Consider the following 19,717-nt stretch of genomic DNA (forward strand, 5'->3'; position numbering starts at 1 on the left):
TGTACTGCAGTATCAAATCAGAGAGTTATTTAATGTCTAGTTTCACTGAGTGCCTGAGCCCTGCTGCTGGAGCGAAGCACATCTGAGAGGCAGATTCCTACTCATAAGAACTGGCAAGCTTCACAGATTGCAGTCCAACTGTAACTTTTCCAGTATAACTCCATCCCCTCTGCTTTATCATAAAATGGTTCATGTTGCATTCCTGAAGGCAAATTTGCACTTTGGAAACATCCCTAACTTTTGCTGGGCCTCCCATGAGCAGGCACCTCTGTAAGCTCCAAGAAGGCATTGAGCAGACTGGTCTGGAAGGGAAGTTTGATGAGGTAGGTGTAGGAGCTCTCATGGTCCCGTTCCCATGGTGCCCACAGCAGAGGTACCCATCCCACCCCTGTGCACCCACCTCCCATTGCCCTGCTTTCGGGGGGGCCTGGCCTCCTTCACTTCACTGGCACCATGCTCCCTACCAGGATTCATCACTTCTTCAGCACTCTGACAGTCAGGACATGCTCCCCTTGTTTTCTCCCAGTGTTTTTTGTCCTCCCACAATGTAAATTAGTGCAGGGTATCCCCTGCCCTCTTTTCTGCTGCTTTCCTTTGGGAATATTAAGGAAAACAGTTAATTACATTTTTTTTTTCCATTTACAGGTGGCCAATTCACATCAATAAATTATCCTTACTATGTCTTGCAAGTAAATTTGCTGTCTTCTCCTGAGAGCTTTTCCCTTCCATATCTCAAGAGTTTCTTGTTTACCTTAACCTCCTGTGCAATATTTCTTTCATTCTTTATTTTTCTTTCTTATGTTTTCTAGTGTGTCTGTATGTAGGTTACTTCTTGGTCCCTTCTACCCTGTAACATGTCCCTCCATCTTCCAGAATGACATTTTACACTCCACATATGTCTCCCTCTTATACTTGATTATTTCCTGTGCTTCCATAATCATCCACGGTGACCTGTTCTAACTCTCATGGTATTTACTACTGTGTGGCTTATAAAATGTGTGGATTTACATGTCAGTGCTTTTCATTTCCTGCCAGCCCACCTCATGTCCTTTCTCTCCTTTACCATGCATCTTTTAAGCTCACCAATACCTGTTTTTTCTTAAACAGTTGCACTAGGAGCAGACGTATCTCTTTCTCCCTGTTTGGGAGCCACTTCCACTTTAGGATCTAGTGGAACCACAGGCTCTAGTGGAACCATAGCTCCAAACACCCCCAACAAGCAGCATAAGCACCTGGCTGATCCCAGCCTTAGCTCGCAGCTCTGCTGGCCATGCCATCTCATGGCCCCTGCCAGCCCTCATTGTAGACCTGCTGAGCTTCATCCCTGCTCCCCATCAGAGGGAAAAACGTGGCTCTTCCTATCCAGCAGCTTGGGCTGAGAACAGATTCAACCTTTGAGGATGCTGCTGAGTCCAGCCCCAAGCTGCCACTGGTGGTGGTGAAGACGGCCTCTCAGATGAGCCCCATCCCTAACCCAATCCCAATATCACACAGCCAGGAAAGGTCAGACTGTGATTTTGGACATTATTTAAATGTCTTTTTGGTGTAAGGCAAGTGCAGCACCCAACAGCCTGCACTAGGGATGCCTGGTTGTGTGCTCAATGCCACACTGAATTCAGTGGGATTGGACAGACATAAAAATGGGTGTGGTGGACCAGACCCACCACTGCATTCTCTGCAACACCACAGGAAATGTCACAGTTAATTGTAAGGGGTCCTGGCAGGGCTGTGAAAGCAGAGAAACCCAGGAAAGGGTAAATTGGTACCTCAGCTCTGTCCTCTGGAGATCAGGCAGGGCTGGGTTTATCTCAGCCATCCCAGCCAGGAGCCTGCTTAAGCCATTCTTTAATCTGTCGCAAGAGCTAGGGTTGGCCTCTGATTTGAATCACTGTGAGCCAGTCCCATATACCATTGTCCTAATGCCTCTTATCTCAGTTATTTCAAAACATTCCTCAGCAGCAATTACACCTTTCCTCTCCAATCTCCCCCAAAGTATCCTTTACTGTTTACCCACATCGATTTTTTGCATCACGTTGTGTTTATGCCTCTTGTGCCTTGAATTATAAGGTGAACAGCAAATTTTCAGACTCTAGCATGCTCCTGATTCACTCTGTGTGTCTGTTCTCGTTCTTACTTTGTACATACAACTTCCCATTGCTCATTTCACTAGTGAATCTGCTTTGCAAACTTATTAAGGGCAACCTTGAAGAGGGAGCACAAGTCTTTCTTTTTATGCCTAGCACCTTCCTTTTATTTTATCAGTGGGCAGATATGTCCTCCTGTACCCCCTTGAGATAATTCTCCCCTCCTGCCCATGAATTTCTTGTTAAATAAAAATACCTCCAAACATGGAAACATGTTAATCTGTGTTTTAAAATCCTCAGGCCTGGCTGTGTCTTTCTTGAGCAGTGCATTTAAATGCTGAAATTAATCCCGAGGAAGAAACAACTTGTCTGTTTGAATGCCTATAAGGGCTTACTGGACAAACAGCTTACTAAAGGCAGATAGATAGTATTTTAATGCAAGAAGCTCTCACATTATTAGAGTTCTACTGAGAGACCATATCCAGAACGTGCACTGTATGTTGGAAATGGATGGAAGCTCATCTGAAATTCACTTTGTGCACAAACTTTCCAAATACCTGGCGTTTCTGGTGTACAGAAATTGCTAATGAAGCATGGGGCTCAGAGATATCCCCTGTCTCCCAAACAACTTCAGCCAGCAAGCCTGGCTTTCTGATCGCTTACAAAACACCCCACTTGTTTGTAGCTGCAGGGAAGGCCTACACTATGTTAGGTCCCACAACTCAGCAAGAGCAGTCACAGGAGGTGCTGGGGTACCAGTCCTTATGACAGCTGTCACAGGATAACCTCCCAGGACAGCTCATTGATTTAAGAGCAGGTGATGGGCTAAAAGCAGCTTGTAGACTGGTATCAGTGTATAATGGCTATTGGTGATCGCTCAGTACATTCAGTAAAGCCTCCACAGATACGTATCTGCTTGTATCGATCAAACAGCATCCCCCTCTAGACCATAGCTGTGAAGCAAAACATCAACTAGGTGTTCAGGATGGACTTCTCATGACCAGAAGTAATTTGTTCAGGACAACCTGAAGAAAGAAATCAGATCTGCAGTGGAAACTACAGGCTTGAATAACTAGAAAATGTAAACACATTTGAAGACAAACCTCAAATGTCTGTGTCTTTGGTTAGCTTGCTTAAACATGTTGCTTAAATTCTATTTTGTTAGGCACACATTTCTTTTTCCTTCTTGACAATGGTTCTGCCTCTCCTTTCTTTCCCTGGCTGCCATTGCCAAATGTTGCTGCTAACTGGCACTAGAAAAGCAAGAGCAGAGAGGAACAAAGAAACTACTATCAAACAAAAGCAGTCATAAATGAATGGAGTTTTCCTGTGGTACTTCTAAAAACTCGACAAAACCTTCTTTCTCTTCCAAAAGAAACCATTTTGTAATGAATCATTCATTCCACGGAGCTTATTGTTCAGCTGATGAACATGCATAATGCTCATTTACATTAGCGCAGGTGCTGTGAGGGGAGGGTATAGCACAGCATATAGAAAACATGTTGTCAGTTCTGGGATGTTGCACAGATTATGGCATCTCCCCTACTATGAAATTATTTGCAACTGTAGTTTCAATTTTTCCTCTTCAGCAATGGATCTTATTTATTGGTCATTATGATGCAGGGTTTTACATATCAATGAGCATCTTTCCAATAACTTTCATGTTTCTGAATCAACCCTCAAGTGGGTTAATAATAACAAGACACCTTCCTCGCTACCAGCTTGAAAATGTTCCTGCTGAGGAGGGAAAGTGTGTTGCTAAATGGAGGTTTGTGACTCTCGGAGGAGATCAAGTCCTGCCTTCTCAGAAATCAGATGGGAGTTTGACATTTGCGTTCTAAGGCTTTAGGGCGAAGCAAGCATTATCCTATGGGCTTTTCCAGCAGGAGTCCCACCAAAGCCCTGTGGAGGTGAAGGAGAAGGCAACCAGACCCTGTGGGAAATCAGAAGCTAGCTGAAGCTGATTGCTAACTGGTAACATGGAGCTTTCTCCTGAGGGAAGAAGGCTGCAGGGCACCCAACCATCCCAGTTGCTGCTAGCTTTGGCAGTGATATGGTTACTCCTCCTGTTGCTGAAGCAGGTCTGCAAGATGAGAGCAAGAAGAGACGGGTGTGTAGGCTGGTGGGAGCACCCCAGCTCACTGATCCCATCACTTTGCATCAGGGCAGAAGCACTCAGGCTGAACATTACAGGCAATAGCATTTTGTCAGGCCTCTCCCAAAGTCCCTCCAGATGACCAGGCTTCTACCCAAGCCAGTTGTGAATTTCTTGCTGTGGGTTACACCATGTTTCTGATGTGAGCATCTGTTCCCAGCAGCTGGTTGGTGTTACCTGCTTTTGCCTCTGAGAAAGAGCCCATGGTATCAGAATATCATTCTGCACAGGCACACCTGTACAATGAGATTCTGGGGATCCCTGGGTGGATGCAGGTATAGCACTAGCAGAGGAGATACCCCAAGCAGAGAGTCAGAGGCAGAGCAACCACAGTGTGTCTCACCGGTCTTCCTTTGCCAGTGCAGAGGACTCCACTTTCTACAGGCATTTCTCTCCTGTGGTGTGACCTCTTCGATGGTCTCCCATCCTCATTTGTAGGTGGGTTGTAGGACCCTGGTTTGAACTCAACATCCACTCCCTAGGAATGCATTTTGTCCAGGCTGTGAGTCAGTTTTGGAGGTTTGCTCCATCCTCTTCCCTATTTTCTCAGCACCCTTTTAGGAACTGTATAGCAGAGCCAGACATAGTATGCTGTGTCACTGCCATTGATTCCTGTACTGCAGGCACAAGATCCACCTCTTGCTTCTCTCTGTTTATTGCTCTGCACTGCACAGCATCACATTAGCTATGTTTGCAACAGAGCTCTACTGAGAGTTCATCTCCAGCCATTTGCTTTACAATCATTGGATTTATAACAAGTTTGACCAAACCCTAATCTAATTTGAAACTGTGCTAAAGCATTTTTATATTTACTTTAGTAATGAAATAAAATTTCAGTTCTGTTTTTGAAGTGATTTATTTCAGCATTGCTACTGGTACAATATCTCATTTGTGTTTCATAAATTGCCATGGGCAGGAACAAAATAGTAAAACTGGTTTTCAGCAAATTACTTCTAAAGAGGATGCTTTCCCCTGTATACTCACACACACAGACTTACCTTTTCAAAACCAACCAGTGATTTTGGTGCTCAGTCTGACATGTATAAAAAGTGCCTGATATTTAGAAAAGGGTGAATAGACATCTTCTGACTACCCAGCTATCTCTAATATGGTTTAGAATGGATAACTGAATATAGTGCTAAATTAAATCACTTTTGAAGCTGTGGACAAAAGTTATTTAAAAATAAGATATCCATGTGATCAGATTGTGCTCAGCTAGCTTGCAGCACAGTAGCAGTGTGAGATGTCCCTGATAGTCTGTGTTTCTAGCCCTAAATCGGCCAGCAGGATCTGATCTCCTACCGAGGATCCAGATAGGTGAAGAGTTCAAGGCAAGAAGGGGATGGAGAGGAGGTGCCTCAATTTAGAAACTCATTTTCTCCTTTGGTCCATCAGTGCCCAGATTTATTAACCTTCCCAATAGGCTGTAAAGCCCATCTATTTCACTGTTCCAAGCTAAGGCTATTGTAAGGGTGTGAGTTGAGGAGGAGTTATTTATGGATGGTCCTTTGTCTAAGTTTATGCTGTTATATTTAATTTATGTGGTTGGCACCCAGTGTACTGCTGAGATGCCTAGAGATACATTTAAAAAATTTGACTACATAAATAAATAAAATACTCTGTACTCAACCAGAACTAAATTATGTAGTACAAAGAGAGTAGTGATTCAATAGACATTAGGGAAAGGACCAAAGGAGCACAGCAGACCAATGCTATTTGCAGACCCAGGAAACCTTACGCTTGAGGAAGCAATACAGAGGAAATGCAGCTGGCAGCCCAGATTTTAAGTGGTGCTACTGCCTCTTGTCCAGCCTTTCACCTGAGAGATGAGATCACATCTGCAGTGACCCTCAATCCACCAAAGAGAGCTCTTCCTAAATAAGCCGGATAGAGCAGATGTGTAGCACCCGCCATAGGTGGTGAGACTCTGACTCCTTTGAAACAGCCGGATGCTTGGCCAGTGGCTTGTAGGGAAACCAGGATTTCACTGGCTTAATCACTTATATAAGTCAGGTCTAACTGCTGGATGAATCCATTGTACGGCACCCACCACTTAATAGACAGATGTTTAAAGACTCAAAAGACATTAAGCAAATAAACATCAGCTGGCCTATCAACAGGATGACCCTGGACTGATGATGCAAATACTATAGTGTGCAATAAATATAGCACACGTCTATAAATGTACATAATTAGAGGTACCATATGATTTGTGAATGTGATGCAACAAGGAGCGTATCTCAAATGTAACCAAGAGCCTTGCTGGTCTGTGATGGGGCATCTATAAACATATATAATTATAGATATTAGTGCTATAATATGCTGATAATATACTGTACTTATTGGATATGTAATCATAGGATCATAGAATGGTTAGGGCTGGAAAGGACCTTAAGATCATCTAGTTCCAACCCCATGCAATGGGCAGGGACACCTCACACTAGACCATGTTGCCCAAGGCTCTGTTCAACCTGGCCTTGAACACTGCCAGGGATGGAGCATTCACAATGTCCTTGGGCAACTTCTTCCAGTGCCTCACACCCTCACAGTAAAGAACTTCTTCTTTATATCTAACCTGAGCTTACCCTGTTTAAGTTTAAACCCATTACCCCTTGTCCTGTCACTACAGTCCCTAATGAAGAGTCCATCTCCAGCATCCCTATAGGCCCCCTTCAGATACTGGAAGGCTGCAATGAGGTCTCCACGCAGCCTTCTCTTCTCCAGGCTGAACAGCCCCAACTTTCTCAGCCTGTCTTCATACGGGAGGTGCTCCAGTCCCCTGATCATCCTCATGGCCCTTCTCTGGACTTGTTCCAACAGTTCCATGTCCTTTTTATGTTGAGGACACCAGAACTGCACACAATACTCCAGGTGAGGTCTCACGAGAGCAGAGTAGAGGGGCAGGATCACCTCCTTCCACCTGCTGGTCACGCTCCTTTTGATGCAGCCCAGGATACAGTTGGCTTTCTGGGCTGTGAGTGCACACTGAAGCTGGCTCATGTTCATTTTCTCATCGACCAGCATGATCCTTCGGATCCACCAACATGTCATCCTTCTCCACAGGGCTGCTCTGAATCTCTCTGACCAACCTGTAGCTGTGCCTGGGATTGCCCTGACCCAGGTGTAGGACCTTGCACTTGTCATGGTTAAACTTCATGAGGTTGGCATCAGCCCACCTCACAAGCGTGTCAAGGTCCCTCTGGATGGCATTCCTTCCCTCCAGCGTATCAACCGAATCACACAGCTTGGTGTCATCGGCAAACTTGCTGAGGGCGCACTCAATCCCACTGTCCATGTCAGCGACAAAGATGTTGAACAAGACCGGTCCCAACACCGATCCCTGACGGACACCACTCGTTACTGGTCTCCAGCTGGACATTGAGCCATTGACCACAACTCTTTGCGTGCGGCCGTCCAGCCAGTTCTTTATCCACCGAGTGGTCCATCCATTAAATCGATGTCTCTCCAATTTAGAGACAATGATGTCACGCGGGACAGTGTTGAACGCTTTGCACAAGTCCAGGTAGATGACATCAGCTGCTCTACCCCTGTCCATCAGTTCTGTAGCCCCATCATAGAAGGCCACCAAATTGGTCAGGCAGGATTTCCCCTTAGTGAAGCCATGCTGGCTGTCACCAAGCACCTTGTTGTTTTTCAGGTGTCTTAGCATGCCTTCCAGGAGAATCTGCTCCAAGATTTTGCCAGGCACAGAGGTGAGACTGACTGGTCTGTAGTTCCCTGGGTCTTCCATTTTCTCCTTCAGGAAAAAATATATTTCAGGAATATATATATATATATATATATATTCCCTTTTTCTAGTCATTGTGAACTTCACCTGACTTCCATGATTTTTCAAATATGATGGCCAGTGGCTTAGCAACTTCATTTGCCACCTCCTTCAGGACCTGTGGATGGATTTTATCAGGTCCCATGAATTTGTGCACATAATAATCCCAGGTAGCATCCCAGTAAACCCAGATAGCACCTCACAATGTTATGATATGCTTGGTTAAACTAGGTAAGTGTAAATAGGGTATAATAAACATGTCCATTTTATGTCCTTTGGTCTGTGTATGACTTGAACTCAAATTATAAAGACAAGCAGGCCAAAGTCAAAACACATTGGCACCTCTGCACACATCTTTCTGTGGCCCAGGACCAGCTGGAACAGAGGCTGCAGCATGTGGAGGGGGCTCAGGGCCTTTGTTAGACAACACGCAAACCCCACATCACAGTGGTGGAAGTGCTGAAGGATAAAATTCTGTCCCTGGGGCAGGTTTGCACTGCAACCACAACTAATAAACATCACTGACACTGAGCTGTTACTTAAGCAAACCAGCTCAGATAATTTCACCTGCTTGGTGACAGTGGCATGAGCTTCAGTGACCACAGGCTTTTGCCTGGGCTGCTGAGAGCCTCTGTGGCTGTAGAAGCTGTGCTCAGGTTCAGTGATACAAAAGGCAGCAGCATGGCTGATATATCCAGGTTGTGGTGGCATCTCAGGACTGTTCTAAGGGCTTTGGCTTGGGAAGCAAAGGCAGCAGCTTCCCCTTTAAAACACCTAGTTTCCTTGGGGGTTTCTGTCTGCACTTTGCATTTCACCCAGATCAGGATTCAGGCTATAATATGTCACCCCTCCTTGAGCAGGTGAGCATCTGTGGGCATTCCAGCAGTTCTGAGGAATTCTCCCCAAAATGTGCCAAGCTGTGTCAGGCCCAGCCTGTGAGCAAAGGAGACACCACGCATGCTCCTGGTGTTAAAGCATAAGCAGAGAAAAAGGATGTGAAATAGGAAAGGCTCTCATTCCTCACCCAAGTCTCCAGCTCACATGGGTCACTCAGAAGTGCCTGGCTCCTCAGCAGAGCCTGGCTAGCAGCTGCCACCCCAGGGGACAGGGAGGAGGACATGGACATGTCCCTCAGTGAGTGCTCACTCCAGCACAGCCTACTGATGTCACCGCAGCTGAGATGGGTGGTACAGACCCCAGCACCTTCCCTCCAGCCAGGTTTGCTCTGCACTGTTCATGCCATCCTGCCCCACTGTCCTGCTGGAAACAAACACTCACTGTGGCAATAGACACTGACCTCTATTTTGCCACCCTCTGGCTCTCGGTGATGGGCAATACCAGATTGAGCAAGAAGGAGGATATATTTGCCATTAAGTGCATGATCAGAAATACCTGAAAGGGGTGCATGGAAGTTGTAATTGGTGCAGGCATTGATCTCATTTGCCGATATGAAGCAATGGGCATCTTCTATCTAAGAGAGGATGTCAGAATGCATTGCACAATTGAGAAGTTTTATTCCCTTTGTTTTGAAAGAAGTCATCAGGAACCGGATGGCTCAGGGATTTGGCAATAGAATATGAAACCTTTCATCTCTCCACCAACCAGTCAAATATGACCTATTGTATTAGTCATAGAAAATCATCAGATTACTTGCTGGTGTCTCACGTAAAATGAAATAGCCAGCCTTTTCTGCAACCCAGCTCCAGCTGAACAGATTTTCCAGCTGAAATGGTAGGACTTCATTCCAGCAATGTGCCTTTCAGCTTTTAAAAGCTCAGTCTTTCTGGACTGTGAGCTGCTGTCAGCTCCTTGCTGGGATGGAGTTGAACAGGACTGCCATCACTGATGCCTGCCACTGACGTGGGGAAGGGACACCTTGGAAACATGTCTTCAGGTATACACACTTCATGAATGAAAGTACTTTATGCAAGATGCTTGGCCAATGCTCCTCAAAGAGAAGAGCACTTTGGAATATGTCTGTGGCTTTATCGTGTCAGGTTCTCAGGGAAACACTACTGAAAGCAGTAGAAGTGGTGAAACTGCAGAATGAAGATGCGATTTGGCAGATTAATTTAGAGGAGAGACATCAAATGGATCAACTGTGTGAGCAGCGAGAGGTTTGGGATAGGTTTTTCCCACAGATGGTACTGCCTAGCACACAGGAGCAAACTGCCTGAGGTGGTAGGAGGCAGTGAAGCAATCCTTCAGTGCATGGTGCAGCAAGGGAGTCACTGCTTCAGTGGGACTGCAGCAAGTCACCACATTTCAGCTGACATGGGGTAGGAGACTGCAAGAAAGGTTCTATATCATGGTAAATGTAAGAGAACCAGAGGTAAGCCCCAATGACAAACCACTTTTATCATCCTTTCTGCTTGGTGGAGACCCTTTGAGTTTTTCAATCTCTGTACTGCCAGCTGGAGTGTGAGGGAGGGGAGTGGTAAGAGACCTTGATTGGGTCCATAGTTGAGTCTATGATGCACACAGTAGCTGAACAAAATGCCAAACCAAACAAGTGCTCTGTTATGGTGAATGAAATGGCAATAGCACAGAACAACAGAGGCTCATAAGGAAAAAAAAATGTAAATATACTTTGGAAACAGAGGAAAAGAAGAAAGAAACAGGACAGAAAAGGAGAGAGAAATGTGTCTTCAGTCTGTTCAGCTTTTCCCACTCATGACAAACCTCTGCTATGTAAGTACTGTCTCCTATCTTTGGCACCTGAAGTAATTAAACTTCTAAGGAATGTGTGCGCATCATGGTTTAACGGTGGGCCACTCAGTCCCATGGAGCTGCTTATTCACTCCCCCAGAGTGGGGATGGGAAAACAGTTGGAAAAGTGAGAAAACCCATGGGTTGAGATAAAGCCACTTGAACAGGTAAAGCAAAAGCCGCACACAAGAAAAACAGGAATTCATTCACTACTTCCCATGGGCAGGCAGGTGTTCAGCCATCTCCAGGGAAGCAGGGCTCTATCACGTGTAACAGCTACTTGCGAAGACAGATGTCATCACTTTAAACTCGCCCCCTTCCTTTTTTCTTCTCACCCTTTATATGCTGAGCATGATGCCATATGGCATGGGGTATCTCTTGGTCAGTTGGGGTCAGCTGTCCCAGCTGTGCCCCCTCCCAACTCCTTGTGTACCCGCAGCCTGCTTGCTGGTGGGGTGGTGTGAGGAGCAGAAAAGGATTTGGCTCTGTGTAAGCACTGCTCAACAATAATGAAAGCATCCCTGTGTTATCAATGCTGTTTCCAGCACAAATCCAAAACATGGCCTCATAGCAGCTTCTGTGAAGAGAATTAACTCTACCCCAGCCAAGACCAGCACAGTGCATGCTCCCTGTGATCCCTCCTGACCTCCAGGACAGGACCAGATTCCTGAGCAGACGTTCAATACTTGGTGGAGGATAGCATCTTTGATACATCACTGCATGGCCCACCTGCTTAGGCACAAATGCCAGCAAATTTGTGATATCACTTGTGATTCCTTGCAAAAGCAATGCAGTCCCATCTGCAGGTGCATAACGATTTCAGGCATGACCCTTACTATGCCCCATTTCTTGCTGCCATCACCGTTCTTCAGGGTCTTGGGCAAGGCAGTCAGTCTGGGCTCCAGCAGCTCTTCTGAAAGAGATGGAGCAGGCAAACAGCAGCTACTGGCAGCTCAGGGATGCAGTGAGAATGAGTAGCTGAGGCTTGCAAGGCACGCATAAATAGCTGAGGATCATGGCACGTTAAGAAGAATGGAGGGGCTACACTGGCCTCCTCATTTACAGCAGGTGGTGCAAAAGAGAGGCTGCAGTGGCTTGGGCTGTGCAGCTGTAGCTGCAGGGAGCAGCCAGACCTGCTCTCCCAGGCGGACACCAAAATATATTACAGAGCAGAAAAAGCCTGACATGTTTATAATAGAGACAAAATTTGCTGTCCTTCTTCCCTTCCTGTAAGCCTCTGTAATGTAATGTAAAAAGGAAAGAAAGGGGTATGATCTCATGCTTGGTGCTTTATCTAAAGTGAGTTGCTGGTCTCAGTCCAGCTCCTAGTGGGCAGATCCAGGCTCAGTGAGCATCTGCACACTCCTGACCTCCTGGTGGTTTCAGTGAGAAAGTCATGACACTGAGGGCCCAGACCTTGCCACTGGGGTTTTGCTTTTGATTTCAGGGGCAGCAGAGCTGAAGGGATAGAGACTGGAGTATCTTTTATTTATAGAGGTTGTGCTTCAAAGGTGAGGGTTTAGATTTACCAGTGGGGTACTCTTGCTGTGTGGTTTCCTGTCAATGAGGACTAGAAAGCTCCATGCCTGGACAGGCAATGTATTCAATCCAAACTTCACTTTATAAAACAAATCAAACACCAAAACAAGAGAAATAAATGTGACAGGAAGTAATGAGCAGGAAAGCCAGCAAAAGAACAGCTGAAATACATTTAAATCCACCCCAAAAAGGTTGTACCTTTAGGATTAGTGGGTCCATCTCTAGAAGTCTCACTTGTGCTGATGTGACTGTGCTGCTGTTTCATCCTTTTTGCCTGTTTATGTGCTTTCCATCCCCAAAGCCCTTTGTCAGAGAGGCAGCCACCTTGATCGCTGGCAGGGCACAGGAAAGCAGAAACATGGGACCGAGAGCAGGTGCAGTTTCATACCTGCAGGTGGTTTTCTTGCTGGCTGCCACCATGGACTGGGAATCTCCTGCTCCTGGAGTGGCATCCAGCTCTTCCCTGGCCACACCAGGGAACTTCAATGTGGCAGACATTTCTATCCCTCTGCCACCTTGCCTGTGTGCTGCATATTCATCATCTTTATATTTTCTTTACTTTAATCTCCCTCATTTGCATATACACAGGTCCAAATGATAACAATTACCATAAAACAATCGCATTGTCACCCTACTAATAAAAATGGCTCTGTTAATCAGGAGGCTTTCAGAGGCACTATGCCTGAAAGACCTCAATTTAAACTGTCAGGCTGAACCGGGCAGCAGGTAAATTAGCTTATCTATGATTGCATGCTGAAATACATTGATTTAAGATTTTTCCCATTCAGCCTGACAACTTGTCTAAATAGGCTCATGTCTGAAGAAGGCAGCTTGCAGACATGATGTGAATGACAGGGCATTGCAAACATAATGCAGCACTGCACAGGCTGAGGGAGAGAAAACATTGCAGAAGGGATTAGCAGGATAAAAGAAAGGGTTAAAAATAAACAGAAGCAGGTACTCTAAACAGCACAGGTCTCAGATTTCACCCTGATTTTCTTCTTCCATTTCTAATTGCTCAGCCACTATAAGGGAAAAGCAATTACTGATCTGCTATCATTCACCATGTCATCTTCAGGTCCTCATTAGCAATTCCATAGACAATCTTAGCATTTAGCTCCCATCCTGTGATTCTGAGCGTCCTAATCACAATGTGATGCTTCGGGGTGCCTGAGGAGCAGAAAGCAGAGACCACGTCTTCCTCTGTGTTTGGAAAAACATGGTACCTTAGGTATGGATCTTCAGAAGTGAGTGATTGAGATGGGTTCCAGTCACCGCCAGTGCTGTGGGCTCTGTACATGCTGTTCCCACATATGTTTTCGATCCTGATCAACAACAGGAACACTTGAGAAGGACTAATTCTTGTTTTTAAAAGCATCCCGTGAGGCATCCTGCAAATCAGCCCTATGCCACAAAGGTTTTAACCATATAAACTAAACCCCAGCGTTTTTCCTCACCATCAGCACACAATGCCAGGAAGATGAAGGTGAAAGAGCTGACATTACTTACAGCATATGAGTGGATTCAGCATTAGATTTGATATAAAATAATACACATATTTTGATAGACTGTGTAACACTTCTAGGCCCCAGTGGATTATAAATATTGAGTAACTGCTGGATTGTCAATGCAAGGCAAAGGCAGAGAGATGGAGATTTATGGAGGGACTTCACCGCAGACATTTCCACCCAGAGGGCTCAGAAGGGCTGAACACCAGGAAGGTATCCTGATCCTCTGTGGAAGTTGAGGCAGCTGGTGCCTGGGAGCCCTTGGGCCTGCATGGGCACATGCAGAGCTGGGATGTATGGGGCCACGCTACTGGAGCAAGCCAGGGTGGAAAGATCCTCTTCTCTACCTGCAATGTACCAGCAGGGTCCCAGCACAGCCTCTGTGAACACCTCCATGGGAAATCCTTAACAAAGCCTTGTCCCCAGCCTGCCAGCCTCCTGTTAGCACTTTTCCTCCCCCAAGAGTAGCTCTAGGGTCTTTGTGAGGGGCCTCCATCGAACCTTAGCCAGAGGGTCTTCCCTCTGGGAGCAACCCCTGTACTCCCCTGGGCACAAAGTCAAAGCTCTGAGCAGTGTGCTTCTCTCTCTCAGGACACAAGGATGCCCAGCTATGGATGTATGCATTCTTTCTGGAGCTAGTTTTTGAGATCTGTAGTGCTCAACATCAAATAGTGCAGCTTGGAGGTCTGTAATGTGCTATAGAGCAGTCTATGGGCAAAGCTTCAAGAAAAAGAGGGATGTGGCCCTGACAACACATGAAGACCATGCCCTTGGCAACAGGAGAGCTGGGAAGAAAGCTGCGGTTTTCCATGTGTACCAAAGTACCAGTGGAAATCCCTTCCCTTTCGCATGCAGATATACCTCAAGGTGAAGCATGTGCTGCACAGAGGTATGGGACCCTCACCTGAATTCTCACCTGTGCTCCCCCAGCTTGCATACTCAAACCCAGGCCTACCTTACCAATGATGACCTGGTTCCTTGCTGCATTGGTCCTCCACTGTCCAGAGACCATCAGCTTTTCGTTGTCAACCAACATGCAGTGATGACCAAGGGTAGCTGGGAAAAGCCTATTAAATACCCAACATGTGCCACTGAGTCCACTGGTGTTAGTCACCAGAAAGGCTGGGAGCACTGTTGTGATTAGAAATCCTACCTGTGTCCAGCAGGACAGGGAAGAGCTGCTGCAGGTGCTTCCTTGGATTCAGATGATCTGTGTTCCCTGGAGGAAATCCCTCTGATTCCTCCTTCAAGAGCATCACATGGGCTTTCAACACTCACTTCCTGCTTCTGCTTGGTTCTTGTGGTGTACTGACATCTGAAGAGGGTGCGGGATCTGGAATGCCTCTGACACTCTCGTTATAATTTATTTGATCATCCCCCACCTTAGATTGCCTTACTGTTTCAGACACAATGCAGTTTTCTCCCGTGGATCAATAAATTAAGGAGGGACACATATATTTAAAGCAAGCATTTTAGTAAACAGTCTGGAAAAGAAAAAAGCTGGTATTGAGGAGAAAACTGTCCTTATGTTCTGATCATTGGAAACTGCTTGCACCAGACCAGTGAGAACAATGCAGCTGCCTGGGAGGCAGAGGCTGCTGCCATGAAGACACCCTGCGAAAGTACAGGTCTATGAGGAACGACAGTGGTCTGCTCAGAGACCATTGGCCCTCTTCCATTTCATTTGGAGGTACAATTACAGAATGAACACACTGCACAGTCATCCTGTGGGATGATCCTCTTCCTGAAGCCAGAGCCCAAGGTTTGATACGCAGAGGGAAAATGGTTATACTCTATGGTTCAGAAAACATCCAGAACCAAGGACTGTGCTTCATGTTCTGAACCCCTGATGGTCAGCACTGTGTACCAAGAGGCCCTGCAAAGCCCCACTCTACGAGTTGTTCGACCTCTTTCTTGGATTCAGAAGATCCATGTCTCCTGGAGGACATCCCTCTGACCCCTCCTTGATTGCTCTGGCTCAGCACAGATGCATCCTTTTGGTGGGACCAGAGGCATGACAGTAACTCAAATAGCATTTCCATCTGCACTTGCTAGAAATTGGATCTTTTACCCTCTACCCGTGGGGATCCATGGATGCTCCTCTTCCTTCAGATGGCTGGTTCAGTCCTGACAGCCTGCACTGGCTTTGTTTCTCTGCAGGATTTACTTGAGGTAGAAGCATCTTCCTCTCTGTCCAGGCTACGCATAGTTCACTGATTCTTGCAAATTCTGCTGCACAGCAATGCAGTTATGATATTTTGCACACTTACCTCCTGGGGGTTAGTTTATGCTGGCTGTCACAGGTCATGCCTCTTTACAGGCCATTTTTTGCTAGAGTCTGACTTTGAACTTCGCATGACCACTTGCGTAAAGCCTTCACCTGCAGTATCTTGATTTTTCACTTTGTTCCTTCTGTCAAGACACTGTCCTCCTCCTTCCATAATTTACCTCTCTTTCTTGACAAGCTTTCATTCTTTGCCATGCATTAATTCTGTGCCTACCTTTAATCTCTCCCAGAAGGCCTCGATCCAAACCCTCCTTATAACACGATCTTACCACAGACTTTACTCCTAAAACCATAAAGGTATTCCTGCAGCTTGAGATGACTTGCCAGCCTTTCCTCCCTTGCCTCCACATGCAACAAGTCATACGTACACCTCCTTTGTTTCCTGTTGACATAACACACACCATGACGAAGCTTCTGCCATGCATTTTCACAGCTAATCTGAGTTAAATACAAATGACTAAGAATGCAAGGAGCAATTTTTCTGGCACCAATTGCTTGTGCATAGTGCTTGTGCATAGTGCTTGGAGGAGCTGAGGCTGCTCCAGATGCTCTCCATGCTTGTGGCATTTTGGTTCCTGATGGGAGACTCTGGCTACATAAATGGGATCCCCATACCCCTTCCCAGTTTAAAGCTGTTCCTGAGGTTGAGGCGCTCGCAGATCCTAGCTCAGGGTCCCCTTCCTGGGGGTGTGTCTGTACCTGATGCACTGGTAGTTGCCATGCTGAAAGGAAGTCCCTTTGGGGATGTCTCTTCCTGCTGCTCCTGCTTCACCAGCTGCCCCACCGCTTGGGTGGCGAGTGGGTCCGTCTTCTCTGCATATTCATTAACAGCAATATAAAGAACAGATGGCACCTTCTCCCTTTAGTGCACTGAAATGAAGTTTGATATTATTCCCTGTTCTTTGTTACAAGCAGGTTTAAATTACATTAGAAGCTTCAAGATCTGCAGTACGCGTCATCCCTTTCATGCAGGGCAGGAAAATAAACACCGCTGAACTCGCTATCCAGTGACTCATTCTCAGGAGAAATATGTTTTGGAGATAGGCTGTTGGTCAGTGCACATCCAAGGGCCAGAACACTCCTTCGCTTGCAGATACATCTGAAAGGGTTGATAGGGCTGGCAGGGAATGCCAAAATAACAGAATTTTGCTTTGGGGAAGATGTCCCTAAAATAATGGGAAAACAAGGGGGAAACAAGAACCAGATTCCAAGGATATAATTAGTTATTTAGGCACTTACATTTTCATGTTCAATGACATTGGAAGGGGATTAAATGCACATTAATAACTGAAAATTCTCAGGCTAAATATTTAGTGGAAAATGATATTTAGTGGAAATGATCTCCAGATTTCTATTCTATTCTATTCCAAGGCAAAATACTATTGTGTATAATTATGATGTTAGGAAATGGCCAGTACCTAGAACAGGTGCCAAAAAAATGAGTAAAAGCTAAAGTTCAATTTTACATCAGGATCTGTGCTGTTAGCTCTGTAATCCCTGGGAATAACCTCTGGCTTCAGTGGACATAAAGCCTGACCTAAATATTACTCAGGTTTCTGCTTCTTCTGCACATGGGCACACTTCAACCTTCTTCGTATTCAGCAGAGCTATGGAAATTTACTTTGGGGGCTTTTCTTTGCTTTGGCCTGAAATTTTGCTTCACCATAAAAGCATTTACTTCTAATGAGAATCTCTGGAAACACCCATAGCCCTGCTCCCAGAATCATCATATCTGCGCTCCCAATGGTAATAAAGAGGGGTTTGCTTCTATTTGGCTCTCCATATGGTCATCATTAACTTTGTCATCATTTCCCAATGCTTCAGGTACCCAGTTTCCCCAGCCACTTTTATTATGCTTGAAAAAAATTAGCACTTTACACATAGGTAACATATTTCAGCCACTTTGTCAGGCTACTTTAAGTATCGCAACACTCCATGCAGTAAAGCCTGTTGATTGGAAAGTGAAGAAAGAAGTTTGTTGACATGGTCCAGGAATAAAAAGCACATTAAACAGAGAAGCGGGAATAAAAGCCACTTGTTCTGAGCTCCAACCCTCTCATCCAGGGCACGTAACCCACCCTGGCCTTTACTAGCCAGGAGGTACTGTGGGAGCAGGGAAGTTGGCTGTCACACTGCTGTGCTTCACTACATTGCCAGCTTCCGCAATAGGCTTTGTCCCAGGCCTGAAGCACTTCACCGTTTGTAACACCACTGCTAACAACACATCAGCTTCACTTACTTTTAGGTGAGTGGCAAAGCTTTGTCTGTTATCAATATGTAATAAAGGGCATTGTTTCCTTTTTGTTGCTGCTCTTTCTCCACTTGTTGCTCGCTGGATTTGAAGTCACTGTTAATCTGGTTAAACCCAGGTTGATCAAAAATGCAGCTAATGAATAAAACTCAAGAACATGTCGGTAGCACACACAGCCTTCCTGGGAAACTCCTGCGAAGTTCCCTGTGAGTCCCAGCCCTCCCTCATGTAACACTGGCAACCCAGCACCTATACTGTTAACCATTCAAAAAGCTGCCCCTACAGTGGGTAGAGGTTTAAAGGCTTCCTTCCTGTGACGTGTAGAACTCCAGCAAGGAGGTAACAACCCCCTGCAGTTGTACAGCCACATGCAGAGGGTTTGGGACACCTGAGGAGCTGTCTCTGTCACGAGGAGAAAAGCAACTAGACCCCTAGCAGTGGGAAATTCGTCAAGCAGGACGATTATCCTGTTTCCAGCCCATGAACTGCAGGGCCAGGTTCACAGTTTTCCTCTTTTGCTGAATTTCAACTAAAGGTCAAATTATCCACGTTTGAAAACACGTTTTTGCATTTCTTAATCTGTTAGCAGCCACACAGCCAGATCTCAGGCTTTTATTGAAAGCTCTGCGGTACGTGGTATGCCAGCTAAAGCACCACTCCTGGAGATGGTGTTTATGCACATTTCAGCCTTCCTTTGATCTCTTTGCTTATTTTTCCTCTTTGCTTTTAAGTATGTTTGCTTTAACTCTCATCCTTGGGATTTTACAGAATTGTAAAGCATTCTTCTTAAAAAAAAAAAAAAAAAAGCAAACACATGTTTTTATGAAAAATATTATAAGAAAGAGTTTTCTGGTCTGCATTGTCACAAACAGCAGAATAACTTGGTCCTGTGAAAGGATCTTTGTTTTCAACTGAAACAGAAATCTCCTATCTATGTATTAAGAAAGTTAAAACAAAGTAAATTGCTGAAAGGAGACATAGATATACCCCAAATCCACCAGAACATCAAATAGCACCCCCCAAAAAAACAGAATATCAGGACAGTATCTTTTATATACTGGTTTATTACATGTGATATTGAATGTATTTAGCACATCATAGTAAAGTTATACCCGTATGTCAGAATTCACCAGCACAATTAAAAAACTCTAAAAAAAAGCTAAAAAAAAAAAAAAGAGAGAAAAAAAACTAACACTGCTTGCAAGTTTGGGATCTACCTCTCCTGCTGTGGCCCAAGTTTGCATAACAAGGATGCTATTTTTAGCAAGGAGAAGTTTGAAAGTGGATGAACTTCTTAGCTTCCAAGGTTTTAACTACACTGAACTTCTTCCTTAAGGCAAGACAAGTGTTCTTCTCAAATCCTTCCTATGTGACAATTTTCAAACATTTTTAAACTC

The 19,717-nt window shown here is 45.3% G+C and overlaps 1 long non-coding RNA gene across 1 annotated transcript in view; it reads right to left on the minus strand.

The window, feature by feature from the left end:
* Nucleotides 1–15,852, minus strand: part of LOC134167418 (uncharacterized) — a 52,728-nt gene extending 36,876 nt beyond the window's left edge. Inside the window, exon 1 of the long non-coding RNA XR_009966178.1 lies at nt 14,936–15,852. This is a non-coding gene — a long non-coding RNA (uncharacterized LOC134167418). The remainder of the gene's footprint in view (nt 1–14,935) is intronic.
* Between the last annotated feature and the right edge of the window lie 3,865 nt (nt 15,853–19,717).

Source organism: Pezoporus occidentalis, unplaced genomic scaffold (genome assembly GCF_034315485.1).
Source record: "Pezoporus occidentalis ecotype Australia unplaced genomic scaffold, CSIRO_AGI_Poc_V1 ctg288, whole genome shotgun sequence".
Lineage (NCBI taxonomy): Eukaryota > Metazoa > Chordata > Aves > Psittaciformes > Psittacidae > Pezoporus > Pezoporus occidentalis.